Here is a 24201-nt window from a genome sequence, read left to right on the forward strand (position 1 = left end):
TATATCTTATCCTTATCACCATAAACCTAAGCTGTCTAGTTCTGGACTCTCCCATCCTGAGGAAAATACCTTGTTTATTTATCCAATCTGTGCCCCTCATGATTTTATAACCCTCTATATAGTCACCCTGCAGCCTCTGATTTTACAGGGAAAGCAGCCACAACCTATTCCGCCTCTCCCTATAGTTCAGATCCTCCAACCCCGGCAATATCCATGTAATCCTTTCTGATCCCTTTCAAGATTCACAACATCATTCTGATAGGAAGGAGACCAGAATTGCACACAATACAAGTGGCCTAACCAATGTCCTGTGCAGCTGCAACATGACCTCCCAACTCTACTGAATGGTCTGACCAATAAAGGACAGCATACCAACACCTTCTTCACTATCCTATCTACCTGAGACTCCACTTTCAAAGAACAATGAACCTGCACTCCAAGGTCTCTTTGTTCAACAACACTCCTGAGGATCTTACCATTCAGTGTATAAGTCCAGCTGTGATTTGCCTTTCCAAAATGCAGCACCTCACATTTATCTAACCTCCATCTGCCACTCCTTGGCCCATCGGCCCATCTGATTAAGGTCCCCCTTGAGGAAAAAACATTTCCTGACAGAATTAAGTACTAGACTTTGCCCTTTAAAGGGACAAAGCAATAATTAACTTTATTGTTTTGTGAAAGTCTGAGCAAAACACTTGATGAGTCGTGGTTATTTCAGTACTTCATCTGTTTTAAAGAGCCTTGAGAAGGCTGTCTGCTTTTAAAAGGGAGTAATACTTTGGAATGGGGGTGGGGAGAAGAACAGGTGACAGAGTGAACCTTTCAATCATATACCTATAACAAACAGGACTTCTCCAGAAACCTGACCCAGTAGATCTCCAAATCCATGAGTCTCTGTAGAGCAGAACAAAAGGTTCAATTTTCCCACTGAACGGGAGTTTCAGATTGAAGCCTGCTTGCTTTCCACTCAGCTGTCTATCCCTCAGCTCTCAGTTTCCTGCCTTAAACCTCTGTTAATCTACGTTTCTTTCCTCCTTTGAGATGCTCCTTAAGACTTCCCTCTTTGACCCTGTGACTTCAATGTGAATTGTTCCTTCATGCTCCTGTAAAGTTCTTGGAATCATTTATGGCTTTAAAAGTTCTGTATAAATGCAAATTGATGTTGTTTTAGAAGCCTATTAGAGCTCCCTCTGTTTATAGAGCCTAGGAAACTCTTACGTTTCTTTTTTTACCAGAACTAACTTATTCTGTAACCCTCTATGGGAAGACTTTGAGTAATGTTTCAAATGTGCTAAAGGAACAGTTGGTACTGTGGTCAGGAATTTATGAGCAGAGCACGAGCATCAAGTAAGGTTTGCAGGATCTTTGGAAATGGGAAACTTACAAACAGCAAAAGGCTATGCATGGCAAGTGGATAGGGAGTTATAACCTGCACCATTGGGTAGGGTCAAGATTAGAGTGGTGCTAGAAAAGCCCAGCAAGTCAGGCAGCATCCGAGGAGCAGGAAAATCAACATTTCTGGCAAAAGCCTTGAAAATCTACATTTCTGGCAAAAGCCTTGATTTTCCTGCTCCTCGGATGCTGCCTGACTTGCTGTGCCTTTCCAGCACCACTTTAATGTAGACTTTCTCTCCAGCATTTGCAGTCCCCACTTTTGCCATTGGGTAGGGTACACAGTGTAAGTAAGTTAAATAGAATAACCCATTTACATGGAGCTTATTATTGTTTGTTCTTTGTTATCAGTGGGTGAACATAAATTGTATTAATTGAGCAAAGTGATTTTGATCACATCTGTTGCTACGTGCATTGTTCTTTATGTTGAAAGAAGGTCACTTTATCTTTAAACCGAATTTCACCTCACCCATAACTTATGTCAAGGTTGGAGAAATTGTAGCACAAGCGACGGAGATGAGTATCTGTTTAGTTGTACAGAATGTACAATCACACATTGTTCTATGTTAAAAGTCAACTGAGTGTACTAAGAGTCAACTTAAAGCTAAAACATTCTGATCGGTTTCAGGAGTGGCTAATCTAACTGAACCCTGGACAGGTTTCCACAACAGACTGGAATCTGTTATTATCCCTGCGCTAATCAGGGTGGAGTTTGATTCATGAGAAGTTGAGAAACTAGGGGGTTAATCCTTTTTCATTGTCGATTAAACCTCGAGCATTGTTCATGTTGTATTGGTGAGAATTGATTTAGTGTATTCTACAAGGTTTTATGAAGTATCCAGGCTACTAATATGGGCGGCACGATGGCACAGTGGTTAGCACTGCTGCCTCACAGCACCAGAGACCTGGGTTCAATTCCAGCCTCAGGCGACTCTCTGTATGGAGTTTGCACAATCTCCCCATGTCTGCGTGGGTTTCCTCCGGGTGCTCCGGTTTCCTCCCACAATCCAAAAATGTGTAGGTTAGGTGAATTGGCCATGTTAAATTGCCCGTAGTGTTAGGTGTAGGGGTAAATGTATGGGTCTGGGTGGTATACGCTTCGGCGGGTCGGTGGGACTTGTTGGGACTAAGGGCCTGTTTCCACACTGTATGTAATCTAATCTAATACTGATTGATAAGTCAGCATGCTTGTGATGGCCAGAGGCTGACTGGTTGGGCATGTTTGTCAGAGATAATGGCCAAGCAATTAGATAGGACCTAAACATAGCCAGAGGGACCCCAGTGTGGTTTAACCCAGACCCTTGGAGTTGAGAAGACCTCAGGTCTTCATGGATAACCACCTGCAGTTTAAAAAGAAGTGGCTGCTGAGGTGCAAGGTGCAATGGTTTGAATTTTCCAACATTCTCCAAATTCTGGACAAGTCCATTCAGACTGGAAAATTGTAAATGTGACTCCTCTATTCAAGAAATGAAAGAGATAGAAAGCAGAAAATTACCGAGCAGGTAGTTTAACAACTGCCACAGGCAAAATGCTGGAAACTGTTAAAGAAGAGGTTAAAGATTCAATCACTTAGAAAATCTCAAATAATCAGGCAGTGCCAACATGATTTTATAAAGGAGAAATTATGTTTGAAATGATGCTCTGTTCTATGCTTCCACTTAGGGCAGTATGATGGCTCAGTGGTTAACACTGCTCCCTCACACTGCCAGGGATCTGGGTTCAATTCCAGCATCGGGTGACTGTCGGTGTGGAGTTTTCACATTCTCTCTGTGTCTGTGTGGGTTTCCTCTGGGAGCTCCAGTTTCCTCCCACAATCTAAAGATGTGCAGGTTAAGTGAGTTGGCCATGCTAAATTGCCTGTAGTGTTCAGGGATATGTCGGTTAAGTGCAATAGTCAGGGGTAAACATAAGGTAGGGGAATAGGTCTGGGTGGATTACTCTTTGGAGGGTTTGTATGGACTTGTTGGGCTGAAGGACCTGTTTCCACATTGTAGTGATTCTATTTTATTAAGTAATGAACAGCATGAACAAAGGGACATTTGTGAATGTAATATAGTTAGATTTCCAGAAAACAGAAAGTGCCACAGGGGCTACTAACTCATGGTAAAAGTGGCAATGTAGTGATTGGAACCATGGCCAGGTCAATCTCATTGATGGTGAGATCCTTGATTGGTCTTGTTAACCTGGGCCATACAGGGAGCCCTCGCTGACAGATACAAACAGGAGATGCAGAAGGTCTCCTCAGTATAGGGACTGGCTCTGAACTGGCTGGTCAGAGTCCATGAACTGTGCACATTTAAATAAAGGGTGACTTGGTGACAAGATGTGCAGTTATTTCAGGCACATAAATAGTTTAGCAAGATATGATGAGAGGAGTGCCACAGGAATTGGTTGTTCGGACCTCAACTATTTCCAATTGAATCGATTACTTGGATGATGGGATTGAATGTACAATTGGTAAATTTGCTGAGTAAACAAGGATAGGTAGGAAAGATAAGAATTCTGAAAAGAAATATAGTGCGGTTAGGTGAATGGGTAAAACAATTTGAGCATAATGCAGGAAAATACGTACTTATCCATTTTGGCAGGTAAAATAGAAAAGCAACATATTGTTTACATGGAGAGAGATTGCAAGGACTCTGAGCTACAGAGGGATCTGGGTAGTTTGGTACATGGAACTGAAAAGGTACAACAAATGAACAGTAATATAAACATAATGTGGTCATTTACTGAAGGTGGATAAGATATAAAGGTAGGACTGTTTTGCTACAGTTGTATAGAGAGTTGGTGAGACCCATCTAGAGTATGGTTGGGCACGTGTGTCAGAGACAATGGCCATGAAACTGGACAAGGCCCAAACATAGGCAGAGGGGCTGCAATGCGGTTTAATCCAGACTTGCATTGGTCTCCTTACTTCTGAAAATACATTAGAAGAAGTTCAAAGAAGGTTCAATCAACTGACACCTGGGATGAGGAGTCCTATCTTATGAGGAAATGTTGGACAATTTCGGCCTGTATCGATTAAATTTAGAAGAATGAGAGGTGATCTAATTGAAACATATAAGATCCACAGGGGACTTGATTGGTTCAATACTATATTTCGCCTTATGGGAGAGACAAAAACAATTCAGAATTCACATTGAGTAACTACATGGCTGAGCAGAGAAAGATTCAAATGAATTGTCGCAAACCCACACTTAGTAAAGCCACACTCCAACTTTTACAGGGGAGTTACATTAATTTACAGTAATGTGAAAGTCTTCTCCAAGTAATTTTGATATGGAGATACTGGACAAATAGCACAGCATGGGAGGCAGTGGGCCCGCAGGTGTTCTGACTGTGCATTGCATGGAGGCATTTGTGAAACAAGGGAACTCAATTCATGCTGAGCTGTTAAACACCTACCCTCCTCAGCCCCACCCCAGACAAACTTTACATAGGTTGTGAAAGCTGATTGTTGTGGTCAATATCTAAAATCATGCCAAAATGACGGGAATGCGGTGTCACAAATCATTTCCATGTCCCCATATAAATGGTCAAATGTATGGATCCTCACTGCCCAAGGTCAAAATATATCTTTATTTCCAAATCATGCCTCTTGAAATTTCTCAAGGGCTACTTTTTGACTCTTGGCAGGGTCATGAGCACAGGTCATAGTCCCAGATCTCCTATAGATATGATGAACATTTCATTGCAATGTGTTTTGTTTTAGAAAAGCACAGACATACAGCCAAAAGATCCCCGTGGATGTGAATTCTATGGCTGTCAGCGGGGAAATTCTAGCATCTCATACCTGTATAGAGTTTCAGAAACTTCAAGTGGAAAGACTAAGGTGGAAGAGATAATGAGACGCTGACGATCCAACACGCTGTCAAGCAGAGAGCCATCTGTTGTGTATAAGCTTGTGTTTTACACTTCCAGGATGTACAAAGGAACTTTGATTATCCGAACGAGATGGGCAGACACTAATTCGTTCGATAATTGGTTATTCAGTTAATTGATTCAATGCCTCTCCTCTGGGGCTCCGAGTTTTGTGAAGTTTCCTTTTTCCTTGCTCTGCCTGCCTTTCTCCCTCTCTCTGTCACAGGCTTTGTTTCTGAGCAGACACATGCTTGTGTGTAAGGGCCCTACAGTGATGCTGAAGCCTCTCACCCTCTCCCAACCCATCATTTCAATGGAATTGACGCAGTGAGCACTTGCTAAGTCCGCTGCCCATTTAGGAGACTAGGTAGCAGCACACCGCACGCGAACTCCCATCTGGATCCACCTCCCCCAACCCTGCCCGACATTTACCCCATTGTCGCACCCGTACCCCCCAACCCCATCCAACACAGCTCCCTGTCTGCCCCCATCTACCTCCATTCACGCCTCACCCCCACTTTGGGGCTGTCGGACTGGACACCAACAGCAAGACTGTTGCTGCCTTTGTGGGGTGAGTCTCAAAATAGCACATGCACATACAGCCACACACAAGCCTTTTACTGAAACTTTTTGACAGGTTCCACCTTTGCCCTGTAGGACAATGATGGAGAGATTATCTGGGGAAGAGAGGTTTACAATACGCCACTCTGTAGAACACCAGGGAGAGTGTGGGGGGGGGAGAGAGAGAGAGAGCGGGTGGTCACTCATTTGGAGTCGGTGTGTGGGCTCCTATCGATGTTAACTCTGTTTTCAGTAGCATTTCAGTAAGCCGAGTTCATTTGTAATCATTGTAAACAAAAGTCGCAATCAGTGTTGAAAGACCTATTTGATGTAATGTTTCTATCGGGACTTTGAGATCTTCTTCAGATAATCCGAAATTCAGATAATTGATATTCGGACAAACGAGGCTCCTCTGTACAAAAGATGGAGGCTTCAACCCTACTCTGCATGTGTTAATGACCTGATATCTGTGTATGGGCTAGTATACTGTAAAGGTCATAGTTTTGAGAAAGGCCACTAAACACCTCTCCATTATAGGTAAATAAAGGGAGAAAAGACAATCTCTACATCGTGTCAAAAGCACCCAGGACAACATTATTTTAATTAAATTACAAAGCCCAAGAATCTTAAAATCAACTGTTCAACTGCCAACAGCAACACTAATGGTCGCATCTGTTGTAAAGACTACAACATTCTACCTCTATTCTTCATAAACAGCTTAGAAACTGAGTCATGAATCTTTTCTCTCACTTTTATCTTTAATTCTGCTCACGTCATGTTCCTAATCTGCGTGTTATGTTGTTATTTCTTTTATCGATTAGTAACTAATAACTCACTCTTTTGTTATCTTGTGAAAGCATGCCTAAATTGACTCCATTTAAAGCATAATTTCATTTTGTCTGGGAGAAAGTGATCAACAAATTAACCCTGTTATTGCCATCCAAAGTGGCAGGTGAATACGCAGGGGAGCTGTTCTTCCCTCCTCACCCTGAGCCTAACCATTTGGGTATTGTATCTGGAAACATCATAAATTTGGGAAATTTTCCTGGGGGCTAATTATAACAAGTTGATTTTAAGATTCTTAGCTATGCAATGTAATTGAAATAATGTTGTCCTGGATTCTTGAATTGATGGTTTTTTTGTGGGCTACTTTTCATTCTCACTAACACTTTTATTAGATGATGCTGTAGTCTCAATACCTTCTGTATTTGTGGCGACGGATGGGTTATTTGGACTCTCACGGAAACAGAATAATTAATTTTCCATCAAAGCTAAAAACACACACACACGATAATCTCCGAGATGAAATAGTATTTAAATTGGTACAAGACAACAGGCATAAGTGATCAACAAAGGTTTTATTGAAAACAACTGACACATAGTTCTACAAAAAGCAATCACACTAAACATACTTTCAGCAGACTGGTGAGATTACAGTTAATGTTTTTCAATCCTGTATGCACGAAGCTCAAACAATTTTTCTTGGTAATTACTACACTTTATTATGCCATCTCAGATCTCAATTTTACAATTAACATAATTTTCATTACAGTAGGATCCACCACTTGCCTTCCATGTTTAGTAACCTCTGAACTCATGCAGCCCTAAACTAGGGATTCCACATTCATTTGCAAGGAATTTATTATGTCAGTTATTTAAAGTTTTCTTGGATTCCACTTAGCTGAGTATACCTTCGCTAACAACTTTATCACTGTGTCGTAACTCCATTGCAGCTTCCTGCTTTTTTTCATTGCAATCTAATCTCCCTAACAACCCTCTTGCAGCCTCTTCCTCCACATTCAGTCATCTTGCACACTCCTCCTTCACCCTGCTTTTCAGCTAACTCCTTCCATTCTGCCACAACCACTTCACGCTTGACAGATGCTCACACCCTAGGTCTAGCCAATGGGATCTCCCTGATCTACCAAAAGGCTCTAAACCTGTCCTTAGCCAAAGTTGGCTCCCAAATTGCTGACCTCCAATCCCAGTCTTGACGACAGCTTGCGACTCCCTCCCTGCTATCATTTACTTTCCAAACTGCCTGTTACTGCTTCACCCACAGATTTCCTGGCGTGCATGCTCAGTCTGTCAGCAGCAAGCATGGGAAAGAACAGGCCCTAGGCTGGAACAGCAGACCCTCACCATTTCCTTCCATTCTGTTCATTGAGGTAACTTTCCTCTATTTGCCCCCATGGGTGGATGTACCTCCACAACGGGCTGAATCTTACTTTGCCAACACTCTCCACAATTTATTTGAGCTAATGCTCTCTCCCACCAGTTGCATCAATAGCAACATACCTCATCATAATTTTATTTTGTATTGCTCAGCTTATATTGTTTAAGAGTGCAGGCCATTTAAGCTTGAGCGCAGTGACTGAAAGGGAACAACATGTATACCGTTAACATGGAGATTTTTCATTCATTGCAGAACTGTCTAACTCAGTGGGTGCATGTCAACTGTGGGTGAGTTGCTGGCAATCTCATTTCCTCAGTCAATAGATTCCAGATTCAAGTCCTACAACTCAAGACTGGCACTAGTGCAGTTCTAAAGGAGTGTCACCACTGATGGAGCTGACTTTTTTTCAGATGAGATACAAAACCGAGATTATGCCTGATTGTGTATGAAGCCCTCCACTCCGACCTATCACTATCACCCCCAGCGATATCTACCGATCGACTTCCCAGCTACCTTCCCCTCCAGCCCCCACCCACACTCTCCTATTTATCTGTCAGCCCACTTTCCCCCCTACCCCATTCCTAATGAAGGACTTAAGCGCAAAACGTAGCTCCTCCTACTGCCTGACCTGCTGTGCTTTTCCAGCACCACATCTTTTGAGTGTGAGAGATTCTGCGATTTTACTTTCTGAGAGAAACAGCCTCCAAATTCTGCTCAGGGCTCACGTTGTGGGCTGTGGCCTTTAATTTGACCAGGACAGTGTTGGAAATGAACCTGATTTACAAGTACCAGGGGAAGGGGAGGGAATCAACACAACAGAAAAGGGAAAAGCCAATGATGAGTTGGAGACAGCGGGATTGGCAGAGAAAATCAAAGATGCTGCAAAATCAAAAGCTTCTCCATTTTATTTTATTCTCTGGCTTTTATTGTCTTCAAAGCTGTTCATCATTAACATCTACCTGGCCTGGTAAAATGGTTCCATCATTTAAGATTAATTTGAATTACTTATAGTGTGGAAACAGGCCCTTTGGCCCAACAAGTGCACACCAACCCTCCGAAGAGCAACCCACCCAGACCCATTCCCCTAACACTACAGGCAATTTAGCACGGCCAATTCACCTAACTTGCACATGTTTGGATTATGGGAGGAAATCGAAATAAACCCATGCAAACACGGGGAGAATGTGCAAACTCCACACAGACAGTTGCCTGAGGTGGTAATTGAAGCCAGTCTCTGGCGCTGTGAGGCAGCAGTGCTAACCACTGTGCCACCGTGCCACCCACTGTTAACATGTCTAGCGACTGCCAGCTTTGAAAAAGTGCTGATATTACCACTGGCTGGTGAGTCTTATTATGAGTCTATTGCCTCATATTTAATACAAAGAAGCCTCCTGTTCCTACTTTTTTTTTAACAATGGTGATAACACAATCTGAAAGAGTTTATCAGGATTGAGCCTGTTAGGGCTTTCTCACTGCTTTGCTTTCATGTCTTTTTCTCTCCAAATGACGATTGGTTTGAAAAAGAGTCATCCCGTTACTTAGCCAATTTGTCTTTTGTCAGATTGGTGAAAGATTGCTTTTTGCATGCAAACAGCTCAAGATTATCTGTTATTCCTCCTGTCAGGGACGGTCTCGTGCATTGGAGAGATTCAGACTTTTGACAATGGAAGTTAAATCTTTCCAAAACCCTGCTTAAGCGGTTTTATTTCATGCACAACTGAAAACAAGAAATCAATGCACTTGGATGTATTGCTCAGCTACTTATCTACTAATAACCTATAATAAGCCCATAAGGTATAGGAACAGAATTAAGCCATTTGGCTCATTGTGTTTGTTTCACTATTTGATCATGGCTGATATGTTTCTGAACCTCATTCTCTTGGCCTTCTTCCCATAATCTTTGATCCAATTACTAATCAAGAACTTATTGATCTGTCTTAAAGACAATGACCTGGCCTGCACAGCCCTCGGCGGCAATGAGTTGCACAGATTCACCACCCTGGCTGAAGAAATTCCTCCTTTTCTCAGTTGTAAAGGGTTGTCCGTTCTCTCTGAGGCTATGCCCTCAGGTCCTAGTTTCTCCTACTCATGGAAATGTTTTCTCCATTTCCACTCTATTCAGGCCTCTCAGTATTCTGTAAGTTTCAATGAGGTCCCATCTCATCCTTTCCAACTCCATTGAGTACAGACCAAGAGTCCTCAACCATTCCTCATATGACAAGCCCTTTATCCTCAGGATCATTCTTGTAAACATCCTCTGGAGTCCTTTTAATGCCAGCACATCCTTCCTTATATGTAGGGCCCAAAACCTGCTCACAATACTCCAAATGCTATCTGACCATAGCCTTACACAGCGTCAGCAGGACACTTCTGTTCTTTTATTCTAGCTCTCTTGAAATGAATGCTTGACTTCCATTGCCAACTGAATCTGCATGTTAATTACAAGAGACTCTTGAACTAGTCCTTGTGTGCTTCAGATTGTCAAATTCTTTCCCCATTTAGAAAATAGTTTAAAGTCTCTATTTTTCCTACCAAAGTGCTTATCTCACACTTTCCCATTGTATTCCATCTGCCATTTCTTTGCCCACTGCCCCAGCTTGACCAAGTCCTTCTGCAGCCTCTCCACTTCCTCAACATTGCCTGTCCCTGCACCCTATCACAGGTATCACTTGCACCAGTAAGTGATGTACTGTTTTGCACAGGGTCTTCGTTCGGATTTCTCTTAGTAGACACCAGACACCGTTTCCTGAGGTCAAGCTGACTTTGAATGTGAATTATGATTTGCAAACCAATGTAAATGGTTTAAAAACAGAAAATGTTTGGAATGCTCATTCTCTGGGAAGTCTGTGAAAAATGAAGCGAGAGATAACATCTCAGATCGTTCATGAAAACTGAGTTCCTTATAGGAATGTCATGAATGTTCCTTTTAGAAATATCAGGAAAGGGCACAGACCTGAACCACTGGCTGAATTTTACAGACCCTCAGATGGTGGGATGGAAGGAAGGGTGGCTGGTAAAATAGCAGGAAGTTAGCCCCCTGTTGCTAACGTTTCCAGGTAGCAAGCAGAACTGTTCGGTTCTGAAGAAGAGTCACTGGACCTGAAAAGTTATCTCTGCTTTGTCTCCACAGGTGCTGCCAGACCAGAGTTTTGCTGAGTTTTTCCAGCAATTTCTGTTTTTGTTTCAGTGACCTAACCTCCACAGCCATCTGTGATAGAAAATTCTATAGGTTCACTACCCTTTCAGGGAAGAAATATTTCCTATTCTCAGTCCAAAGTGGTTTGCACCATATGCTGAAAATGCAATCCCTTATTCTAGACTCCCCAACCAGGGAAAGCATCCTCTCTGCATCTGCCCTGTTAGATTTTAATCATTTTAGTTTGATCACTTCTCATCAATTAAAACTCTAGTATAGGTCCAGTCAAATCATTGTCTCCTCAAAGGACAGTCCTACCAGCCTTGTGAACATCCACTGCACTCTCTCTATGTATCCTTTCTTCAGGAGGATAATCATAACTGCACCCAGGTATGGTCTCATCAATACCCTGTGTAGTTGTAGTAAGGCATGTTTGAACTCAAAATCTCTTGTAATGAAGGCCAGTATATCATTTGTCATATGCTGTTTTTGGTAATGATTGGCTGGAAACATTCACAACGAGACAGTCATTATTGTTCCGATTCTTTTTAATTGGCTTGCTGGCTCATTGACTCCTAGCATGCAGAGTGAGAGATTCCTTTTATTTACAATGCAGAGGTGACCAGTGGATGATAAACTTCAGAGCAGACCTAGGATTCAAACACAGACTAATAGCTCAGTTCTCTAGCACATCATCTTCCACGACCATACTTTCTCCCAGGCGTGATGTTGCATTAGGTTTTTTTGCTCCCTTTTTGTATGGTCCTCGAAGGATAAAACATAAAAAATACCTGAAAGAGGTGATTTTCAACTGAGGGGGAAAAACAGTCTGCCCCTTGTTATCTCTCCCTGTTTGTATCTCTCTCTCTCTCTCTCTCTCTCTCTCTCTATGTTCGAAACTGCACTGAGATTATACAAGGTCCCCCTCAGGACTTTGCCAAACAGAATTCACATCTGCAGTCTTTTTTAAAACACATTTTGGAATTAAAAGTTAAAAAGTCTATCGTACTTTGAGGCTCTGATCTGTTGTCATGACAATAACAATGCGGAAGAATTTTTTTTTCTCTGAGGGTCTTTGATTTGTGGCATTCTCTTCCCAAGACAGCAGTAGAGGGAAGATTATCTTTAAGATTTGGAGGTGCTGGTGTTGGACTGGGGTGTATAAAGTTAAAAATCACAAAACATTAGATTATGGTCCAACAGGTTTACTTGGAAGCACTAGCTTTTGGAGTGCTGCTCCTTCATCAGGTGGGTATGGAGTAAAATTATAGCAAAAGTTTACAGTGTGATGTAACTGAAATTATATATTGAAAAAAACCTGGATTGTTTGTTAAGTCTCTCATATTTTAGAATGGGCATGTTGGTTTCAGTTTTTTCATATGTAAATCCCAGAACTTCCTTAAAGTTACATTCTCAAGTGAACTTTAACAATAGGTGCCATGTTGAGGCACGGTGGCACAGTGGTTAGCACTGCTGTCTCACAGCGCCTGAGACCCAGGTTCAATTCCAGACTCAGGCGTCTGACTGTGTGGAATTTGCACGTTCTCCCCATGTCTGCGTGGGTTTTCTCCGGGTGCTCCGGTTTCCTCCCACAGTCCAAAGATGTGTGGGTCAGGTGAATTGGCTATGCTAAATTGCCCGTAGTGTTAGGTAAGGGGTAATATGTAGGGGTATGGGTGGGTTGCGCTTCGGTGGGTCGGTGTGGACTTGTTGGACCGAAGGGCCTGTTTCCGCACTGTAAGTAATCTAATCTAAAAAAATCTAATCTAATCGATAGCTTCTTGATGGATAAAGGACTTAAGGGATAGGTGTGTAGAGAAGGAAGTGGAAGTCAGATCAGCCATGATCCTATTAAATGGTGGGGCAGCCTCAAATAGGTGAAAGGGACGCTTGATCCAAATTCATCAATTCATTTGTATATACTCTCCTCATTCACATGTTCCATTTGTGCCAAATTGAAATTATTCTTGGGATGTAAGCAATTCTCGCAAAGTCAATGTTGTGCAGGACATTGGTGAGGCCACATTTGGAGTACTGTGTACCATTCTGGTCTCCCCACTATGGGATGGAGATTATTAAATGGAAGACTGTTCTGAAAATATTTACCAGAATGTTGCCTGGACTGGAGGGTTTCAGTTATGAGAAGAGGCTGGATAGTTTGGGACCTTTTTGACTGGAGCATAGGAGTTTGAGAGAAAATCTTCAGAGGTTTATAAAATCATGAGGGCATAAATAAGGTGAATAACAACGGTCTTTTCCCTAAGCTGGGGGAGTTTAAAACTAGGGGGACACATAAAGATGAGAGGAAAAAGGAACATGAGGGGCAGCTTTTCACCTCGAGGGTAGTTTGTGTGTGGCATGATCTGCCAGAGGAAGTGGTAGTCACAGGTACAGTTACAATATTTAAATGACATTTGGATTGGTACATGAATAGGAAAGGTTTAGAGGGATGTGGCCAAGTGCTGGCAAGTGGGGCTAGTGTAGTTTGGGAAACTTGGTTGGCATGGACGAGTTGGGTGAAGAGTCTGTTTCCGTGCTGTATGACTCAATGACAATATGGTGGTGAGTCTCCACATGAAACACTGTAGTCCATTGCTGTGAAGTTCCTTTCATAGCTGGAAGTCCCAGGAATTTAACCCGGACCAATAAAGGCGATATATTTCCATGGTGTTTGACACAGTGGAGATCTTGAAGAGAGTGGTATTCCCATGCACCTTCTGCCCTTGTCTTACGTAGGTAGTAGGGTAGTCGGTGTTGCATGTTCGGGGAGTTTATATTGAAAGATTTGCCTTTGAGAATTGATTAACTTCTGGGCTCTATAGATGTTCAGTTTAAAGCTATATGAAACATACTAGATTGATGTTTATTCCTCCCTTCGTGTATAAATGCCACCATGCCGACACAAACATTGCATGCTCAGGACTAATGTAGAACCTCATGTTAAAGGAATCATAGAGCAGAACATAGATACCTTCTTAACCTGTATTACTACATGACAGAGCTCCTTTCTTCTGCTTATTTATGTTTTGTTTAATCAGTTCGAGCTCATCATTCCTCTAGGCCTTTCTGCTGTCTCTAAATGAACAGATCATACAGCTAATATGAAGTAAGCAATTTAATCCAATTAAACAGAGTGAAACTGTTGTCTTTGAGGCTCACTATAATCTCTCATTCCTTTAAGGCCCAATCTCCACAGCACTAAGAAGTCAAATAGAGAATTCAAAAAAAAACTTCTTTACCCAGAAAATTGAGGCCAGTAGCATGGATGAATTTAAGTCTACAAGGGATATGGAAAGATAGGATTATGCTGATAGAGTCCGATGTGAAGGATTTGAGGAGGCTCAAAAACAGCATAACTGCAGGCATGGGCTGGTTGACTGAATGATCTGTTTCTTTGCCTTATTTTCTAATGATCCCAGTGTGAAACCTGCCTCTTTGGCCAAAATTTTATCCATCTGCCCTGATATTACCTTATATGGCTCAGTCTCAATTTTTTTTTTGTCAATGCTCCTAAAAAGTTACCTGGGATGTTTTCACAATCCTAAATGTGCTATTTAAATGCAAGTCATTGTTTAGTTTGAATGAATTTTAAATAGTAATTTGCACTCATCTTTGAGGCCACCACTTTCATGGGGCCTAGCTGGGCAGGCTTCATCTTGAAAGTTTGTGGTATCACCAATCACAGAGCAAGGTTTCCTCAGCAATGTGATACATTGAATCAGCTGAGTGGAAACTTAACAGATTTATGCAAAGATATGCATGTGGTGCTTCTATAATTTTGTACAGGGAGGAAATCAGAGACAGGCTGACATTAGAATAGAAAATCAGAAATATGCCTGGAAGGAATGAAAGAGATTGAAGGCTGTGCCAGGCAATAGGGAATTGTAGTGAACTTTGGATAACAACCTGAAGAAAGGATAGATCGGAGATAGATCTGAATGAAACCAACGAACAGGAAAAATTCTCGTGAGGTTGGGAAAGACCAATCCTTTTGATCTCTTTCCTTTCAAGTTATAGAAACATGAATACCTGTAAGAAACAAGGAATGTGTAAATAGCTAAGGGAGAGACTGGTAGATGTACGCAAAACAGGTTGGTTGGAAACCTAGGGTCAAGCTTAACATAAGGATATAGGTAAAGTCTGAAGTTATTGTTCAAATTAAAATGTTACTTTTGACCTCAAAAGGTGAACAATTGTGCTGTTCACCATAACCAATATAGCTTATTCTCCGTACTAATTAATGCATAGCAACCCATGGAGCTGATTATTTACACAGCAGTTTCTAGTCTGCATGAGAGTTACAATCTTGCTTTATTCAGCTCACAACTTTGTCAGCACGAATTGACAATGAGCTGGCATGAATGCACCTAACCCTATGGGCAATTGCACAAATTAATTGCACAAATGTCACATTCTGCTAATTTGCGTTTAACTCTTCCAGAATTTCCTCACTTTTGGGGGAGCTTGTTGCCTTACTTTGTTACAAAACAACTGAGATGGAATTACAAAAATAAATTCATTGGTTATGGCGTACCTTGGAATAGCCTGAGACAATGACACATAAATGCAACGAGTTTCCTTCTATTTCTTTCATAATCCTCTTTAATTCTACTGCATTTCTTAATGATTAAATCCTCGGATAGCCTTGTGGATAGTCCTTTCAGTATTAGTTCCAGGGCTTCGAAGGTTCAGTTTTGCTTCATTGAACAAAACCAAAATCCATACTCCAACCGTGATTTTACCAGAGCCTCAGAGAGCTGTGTCTCAACTTTACTCAAAACATTTCGCAATGAAGCTCATTCTGTTTGCTTTGTGAAAGGTTGGTCTGCAACTGATGTGGTAAATGATGAGCTCTCATTCATCCTCAGTTAACAGCTGAATTGGCCATGCTAAATTGCCCAGAGCGTTAGGTGCATTAGTCAGAGGGAAATGGATCTGGGTGGGTTACTCTTAGGAGGGTCGGTGTGGACTTGTTGGGCCGAAGGACCTGTTTCCACATTGTAGGGAATCTAAACTAATCTAAACCTGACACCATTAAGTATGTCTACCCAGTTTTCTTCCAATCTGCAATGTTTCCTTGTATAGGCTGAAAGTTATACAATAAGTTCCCACTGTTCAGGAAGGTTATGCTCTTTAAAAACCTCACAAATAGTGAATTCACGAATGCGAAACACATTTTATAACGAGAGTCAATTTGGATAGGTTCCGAATGCTAAAAATTTGATATGCATGGTATGCAGAAAAAAGATAACAGTAAATAAAGACATTGTTTTTAAACACATATAAAGATGCCCGACTGAAAAGTTGTTTAATAGTTTAAGAAATATATAAAATTGATTACACTTACCCTTATTGTAAGGCTGTTCAGAATGCAATGTTCGGAACAACAGTGAGCAACCATATGCAAATATACCAGGAAGCAACATGGCGGATAACGTATATTACTTTGGAGATACACCTTCTGTATCTTGATTTTTTAAAATGTTAATTTAGGCATGCTTTCATTTTTGAAGATTTTATCCGAGCTTTCTTCCTTATTTTTCTGAAAATTTGGATAAGTAAACATTGGACTCACATTGACTGATGTGTTGGTATAGTGGTAATATCACTGGATTCATAATCCAGACATATGGGTCATTATTCTGGGGATGAGGGTTGAAATCCCTCTGTGGCAGCTGGTGGAATTTAAATTCAATGGACAAAATCTGGAATTGAAAGCTTCACTATGAAACTACCATCAGTTGCTCTAAAAACCCATTTGGTTCATTACTGATTCGGGATAGTCAACATGGCTTTGTGTGTGGGAAATCATGTCTCACAAACTTGATTGAGTTTTTTGAAGACGTAACAAAGAAGATTGATGAGGGCAGAGCAGTAGATGTGATCTATATGGACTTCAGTAAGGTGTTCGACAAGGTTCCCCATGGGAAACTGATTAGCAAGGTTAGATCTCATGGAATGCAGGGAGAACTATCCATTTGGATACAGAACTGGCTCAAAGGTAGAAGAGAGAGGGTGGTGGTGGAGGGTTGTTTTTCAGACTGGAGGCCTGTGACCAGTAGAGTGCCACTTTTTGTCATTTACATAAATGATTTGGATGCGAGCATAAGAGGTACAGTTAGTAAGTTTGCAGATGACACCAAAATTGGAAGTGTAGTGGACAGCGAAGAGGGTTATCTCAGATTACAACAGGATCTGGACCAGATGGGCCAATGGGCTGAGAAGTAGCAGATGGAGTTTAATTCCGATAACTGTGAGGTGCTGCATTTTGGGAAAGCAAATCTTAGCAGGACTTACACACTTAATGGTAAAGTCCTAGGGAGTGTTGCTGAACAAAGAGACCTTGGAGTGCAGGTTCATAGCTCCTTGAAAGTGGAGTCACAGGTAGTTAGGATAGTGAAGCTGTCTGAGAAATGTGTTGCTGGAAAAGCGTAGCAGGTCAGGCAGCATTCAAGGAGCAGGAGAATCAACGTTTCGGGCATAAGCCCTTCTTCAGTAGAAGGGCTTATGCCCGAAACGTCGATTCTCCTGCTTCTTGGATGCTGCCTGACCTGCTACGCTTTTCCAGCAACACATTTTTCAGCTCAGATCTCCAGCATCTGCAGTCCTCACTTTCTCCATAGTGAAGATGGCATTTGGTATGCTTTCCTTTATTGGTCAGAGTATTGAGTACAAGAGTTGGGAGGTCATGTTGTGGCTGTACAGGACATTGGTTAGGCCACTGTTGGAATATTGTGTGCAGTTCTGGTCTCCTTTCTATCAGAAAGATGTTGTGAAACTGTAGAGGGTTCAGAAAAGACTTACAAGGATGTTGCCAGGGTTGGAGGATCTGAGCTACAGGGAGAGGCTGAACAGGCTGGGCTGATTCCCCTGGAGTGTTGGAGGCTGAGGGCTGACTTTATAGAGGTTTACAAAATTATGAGGGGCATGGATAGGGTAAATAGGCAAAGTCTTTTCCCTAGGGTCAGGGAGTCCAGAACTAGAGGGCATAGGTTTAGAGTGAGAGGGGAAAGATGTAAAAGAGACCTAAGGGACAATGTTTTCACGCAGAGGGTGGTATGTGTATGGAATGAGCTGCCAGAGGAAGTGGTGGAGGCTGGTACAATTGCAACATTTAAGAGGCATTTGGATGGGTATATGAATAGGAAGGGTTTGGAGGGATATGGGCCTGGCAGGTGGGACTAGATTGGGTTGGGATATCTGGTCGGCAGGGACAGGTTGGACCGAAGGGTCTGTTTCCATGCTGTACATCTCCAATGCTGTATGGCTGTAAGAAAGGAAATCTGCTATCCTTACCCAGTCTGGTCTACATGTAATTCCAGACCAACAGCAATGTGGTTAAGTGCATGTATAGGCTGTCCTCTGAAGTTACCTATAAACCACTCAGTTCAAGGGCAATTCCTGATGGGCAACAAATGCTAATCTTGTCTGTGATGCCCACATCACATGAAAGAAGAGAGAACTTCACAAATGGTGGTTTTGAATGGCAGACCTGGCTGTGTGGTTCAATTCTGGTCAATACTGGTAAAAGGTCACTGATGTGTATTTTGCTGCTCCTGTACTCTGCCTGACTTGCTGAGTGCTTCCAGCATATTCTGTGTGTGCAGCAGATTTCCCTCCACTGCCACAGTTCTCCCCTCTTGGCATGCCCGTCAGCCTGAAAGATCTGATATAGTTTATGACCATAACATTTGTTAATGGCAGCATGGTGGTTCAGTGGTTAGCACTGCTGCCTCACAGCACCAGGGACCCAGGTTTGATTCTAGCCTCATGCAACTGTATGGAGTTTGCACATTCTCCCTGTGTCTGCGTGGGTTTCCTCTGGGTGCTCCAGTTTCTTCCCACGATCGAAAGATGCACACATTAGGTGAATTGGCTGTACTAAATTGCCCAAAGTGTTCAGGGATGTGTAGGTCAAGGGTAAATATAGAGTAATGGGGTTGTTCTGGGTGGGTTTCTCTTCGGATGGTCGGTGTGAAGTTATCGGGTCGAATGGCCTGTTTCCACACTATAGGGATTCTATGATTCTAATCTGACCAATTTGCATTCCATTTTTGAATCCAGATTGTTTATATATGTAAGAAAAAAAGAGTTCCAATGCATTTCCCAACCCCAAGTCACTTTCCTTCTTAGTTAATATATTTTACTTTCTTAACCAGTTTCCTATCCAGCTTTAATTTAGTTTGGGATATCCTCTGTATGAGTCCTGTGTAGAGGCCTTTACTAAACTTTCTTGCGTCTATCTACATTGTGTTCAAGGGCTTTCCAATTATACATTGGGTATCACTTCACTCCTGCCTTCTCAATGTGCTTCAATTAATGTTTATGACCCATCACCAGAAAGTCTTTGTCATGAACTCAAAGCTCTTGAATTCCTTAATTACTTCATTTTTAAAAATTTGTCCTACAATCTGAAGAGTAGTGAAACCTAATTGTATCATTGCATAATCTTCCTTCCTGTTGTTTTCAACCACGGTTGTGTCTGGTGGTATAGGCAGAAGCTTTTGCAATAAAAAACAGCTGGAGAAAGATGAAGAGGCACACTGATGTCGATGGTATCAGGTGTTTGAACACCTGACAAAATGATTTCTTTATAAATATGGGGCTGGATTTAGTGCCCTCTACACTAAATATAAGGGAAGGTGAATAACCCCAATTCCGACCAGAACGAAAGCCAGCTAGATCAACCTCCTCTTCAGTGCCTTGAAAGCTTGCCATTGGACCTCCAAGCCTATTAAGAACCTCTACGCTGAAGACCCACCCTATCAAAATCTGCTTGTCACTCAGAGACTAGCATCCTCAGGGAGCTGAGGAGAATTGTTGGAGGCCAAGGCTGCATCGTCGTGAAGAGCTAGACCAGCGATAAATGTGGTCTTATCACAGAATGAGGGTTGCAAGTAGAGGGGTCAGGAGGGTCAGAGACAAGGGCAGAGCAGTGACTTTCAGCAGTCAGTGTGTGTGTCCCCCATCTCCAGATCTGTGCCTCTACATTGACAGGAAGGCTAGCCTGGTGGTCCTAATAGGAAAGCAGCCGTTTTCTAGTTCAATGGCTGGTTGAGGATGTAAACAGCCATTAATTGGTCCTTTCAGGGCCTCAATTAATGACAAGTTGGGAAGTTCACCCACGGACATTCCACCACAGAATTTGATTGTACAGATGGCAGGAAGTGGGACAGGTATCTCTGCAGTGCCAATAGATTGATTATTTACCCTCTGCCACCTGCCCGCTATGAGGTGGGGGAATATCTAGCCCAAAAGAAAAATTCTAGGAAAGAAGAGCAACATTTCCGAAAGCCAAAACCTGCCTGTCTCTTAAATCTGTTCAATAAAAATGAAGGTTGTTTGAGTGTTTAATTTGAATTCAAGACCCAAACATAATAAGAATGCCATTAATGAAATGTGTTTGCTTCCACAAAAATGTTAGACAGCTGGTGCTACTAAAAACACGGGGGTCTGAATGTTCGCATTTTCATTTAGTGTTTTGTTGAGTGAGATTCATGGCACCCAGTCTACCACTGTTCATACAATATCTCTCTTTTTACCTTGTTCTATGCATCTGGGCTCTTCTTGGGGAAAGACGCAGATGCTGTTGGTATCTTACCATCATTATGCCACTGCTGCCATATTTAAAGCCCAGCCACTTCAGATGCAGCAAAGGCATGACCTGGCCCAGACTCTGTGGTGCTCAAGCCTCAGTGTTCAATGTGAGAGAAAGAATGTTTGTGTTGTGCTTTGCAGCCAGAAGTCTGGAAGTGTTGGTGGACAAGTTGGTGGAGAGGAAGGCAGTGTTTTTTTTTACCAGTCAAGGAGGTCACGCCATTGAACCCAGTCAGCTTGGACCCCACTTGCAGCCTGGGTCAATGCTGTGTCTTGAGTGAAGTGAGTCGTCCAGCTGTGGAATAATAAGGCCAATAATCTGTTGCACTCGACAAGGGATAGTGCCACCATCGTATCTCTGTTACCTCACACTCACAGAGCCATCACCAACTCTAACTCTGTCACTGCACACACCTCCCACAAAGGCTCATGCTCTCCCACTCTCAATACTGCATTCATTTTGTCCACTCAGAAGATCTCATTCTCTTAAACTACTAACCCCTATTGTCTTTGTGCTTCTTAGTGACACAATGGGGATAATTAATCACCTCTCCAGCACATGCATTAGCACGAACTGCTCTTTGACCCACTTCCTTCATACTCAGCCATTCCCTTTATCTGGAAAAACTGGCCCAGCTCCAAACATAGCATTATCCTATCTACCTGTCTGTGATGCAATCCCAGATGGCTAAGACATGGATCCCTGGATACTTTGGTAGGATCACGTGTCTGAGTGATGTGGTCAACCCACTAGACTGGAATAGGACAAGCTCCATGACTGGCGATGATGATTCCCCTAGCTGACTGTAATCCCCTTTCTCCCCACTCAGGACTGAATGCCTTTGGCTTTCACACATGGCCATTTTCTTGAAGAACACTTCATATGTTTGTTGTGAAAACTGTTGACACGGCTGCAGGTTTGACTTTGGCACAGCACAATGCCACACAGACACATGAGCATTTCCTATCTGACTGTTCCTTGCTGCCCATTGTCACAATAGGCTTCCCCCTTCCTCTGTAATCGTGTATAATAAGGTGAGTTGGGGCTTCAGTCAGATATATACGCGATGAATGCTACACAATGCTTCCATGTCTTATGGTCTGAATAGGGTAGCCATGTCAAAGATGAGATCCAGAAGTTGTCCTTTAAGGCTTGAGGAGAAAATGGGGACAATTTATCTGGATGTCAAGAATCTGTTTTTATAATCATTTGCACCCTAATTCCCTTCCTTTCTTGCCTATCCTTGCCATATCAGGGAGGGAAGAATCCAGCACTATTTCCATTTAGTAAGGTTTTCATCATGCTAGCAAATTCCTGAAATTCGATTGGCTGTCTAGTGACTTCAGCTCACTGAATGGTTGTCTCGGCAACTGCTTTTTCCCAACAGCGTGCCTAGTTGCTCTGAGGCCGCCATCCTCCTTGACTTGTTGCCCATGCAAGCGAGGTTAGAGACAAAAAAACTGCAGATGCTGGAACCCCAGATAGACAAGCAGGAGGCTGGAAGAACACAGCAAGCCTGGCAGCATCAGGAGGTGGAGAAGTTGACGTTTTGGGTGTAACCCTTTTCCAGGACTGGGGGTGGGTAAATGGGGTGGTGGGGGCAGCGTGGTGAAGTGGGGATGGGTGCAGAAAGGCAGAGGGTACGACTAGTCGGTCAGTGAAAGGATTGAATCTGATAGGTGGCTGAGTGGAGTAAAAGGGAGGGGGAGGAATTGGGAAGGCAGTCGGAGGGAAGGGAAGTTATTTGAAATTGGAGAACTTATTGTTGAGTCCTCCGGGTTGTAGGCTGCCTAGGCAGAAGATGAGGTGTTGTTCCTCCAATTTGCGGTGTGGTTTGTTGTGACAATGGAGGACCTTGGTCATGTCGGAAAAGGAGTGGGAGGCCCAGTTGGCCCATGCGGGCCCACCTGAGATGCTCAGTGAACCATTCCCTAAGTTTATATTCGCTCTCCCCAATGTAAAGAAGACCACATTGGGAGCACCTGATGCAGTAATCTCTGGAAGAGAGGCAGGTGAACCTCTGTCTCACCTGGAAGGACTGTTTGGGGCCCTGGATGGAGATGAGTTGGCTGGTGTTTTGGCAGCCCACAAGCAGGCACCGACTAACCACCAGTCTCACTATGTCATCATAGTGGTCAACTCACACATCCCCTTCAGTCCTTTAACACTGTGTTTTGAAACTCAAGAGATATCTACAACTTACATGTAGGTCATTTTGTAGAAACGGACACATGCATTTCATGCATCTACGTAGAATGCTGTTGCGATCACATGAACATCTGCATTTCAGATTGCGTCAGTCATATTAGTTAGAAATAATTTTAAGGATACATTTCGATTCTAAACTCCTGACATAAATCCTTGGTAAAGGTTGTGAGCACTTTATTAAGATGAGTGAAAATTCTGTTAAAGTGATCAATGCATAGATTGATGGTGTGATGAGAATCAGATTCCAAATGACCTTGGTTAAAGAAGCAATGTATTTTTGCAACACACAAAGAACACTTTGGGTTAATAATACAATGCGACTCTCAAATGAAATCCTCATGATGACATTGAGATAATTGAAGAGGTCAGGACTGTGACAGAGTCAATCAGCATAGCACTAAAGGGGGGAGTGGATTTGCTGTCAAACACTGTTACTTGGTCACCTTCCTGCATGAGAAGCTGAACAAATCTGAAATGTCTGAAAGCTAACATTGGGCTGGTAAGTACAATGTTTGAAATGAAACCAATACATGAAGTTTAGAATGATGCCAAGACTCATCCTCAGGGTGAAAAGCTCCCTGCAAAGAAATGCTGGTTCCATTAGAAAAGCCATAGTCACTGCCTTTTACCTAATTATACCTCCCCAAAGTATATTTGTTTCTACCTGCTCACCCCTAGCCCTCCACATTTGATGCTCAAACCCTTAATGCTCTTCAACTTTTTACCCTACCCACTGATTCATTCAACCATTTGCTCCTCCAGATCACCACTGGCAGCAACTTGAGTTTGAAACTTTGCATCAGTCCATAAATACAAAATTTCACCAGATGTTTCCTGACTACACTGTAAAACCACAGAGAACTCTGAGAGACAGCACTGGGAAAAGCCAGCTAAGGGCTGTTATATTAAACCAAGCTACCAAAGGTACAACCAGTTGCACTATAAAAGCAAGGTAAAAGAGCCTTCATTCCTTCTCAGAACTTGTTTTTCTTTCAGTCCACCCTTGGGGAGATATCTTGAACTATTCAACTATTCAGCTATGCTGAATTCAGACTTTGTGTTTTCAAACCCTTTTACTTTGGAAAGAGAATCTTCAAACTAACAAAGGCCTGCAATGATAAAACACACAACTTATTCTCGTCTTTATAAAATATCCATTATCCATTGTAAATTTGATCTATGTATCTATGTTGTGTCTGATTTCCTTTTGGCATAAAATTGTACACTCATCCCACTTTCCAGCACTTGGCCCATAGCCTTTAATGTTAT

At 42.4% G+C, this 24201-nt stretch overlaps 1 protein-coding gene across 1 annotated transcript in view; it reads left to right on the forward strand.

Moving 5' to 3' along the window:
* The window catches only part of LOC132833289 (janus kinase and microtubule-interacting protein 2-like), a 79048-nt gene that overhangs the window by 43175 nt on the left and 11672 nt on the right, over positions 1-24201 (forward strand). The window lies entirely within an intron of this gene.

Source organism: Hemiscyllium ocellatum, chromosome 36 (genome assembly GCF_020745735.1).
Source record: "Hemiscyllium ocellatum isolate sHemOce1 chromosome 36, sHemOce1.pat.X.cur, whole genome shotgun sequence".
Classification (NCBI taxonomy): Eukaryota; Metazoa; Chordata; class Chondrichthyes; order Orectolobiformes; family Hemiscylliidae; genus Hemiscyllium; species Hemiscyllium ocellatum.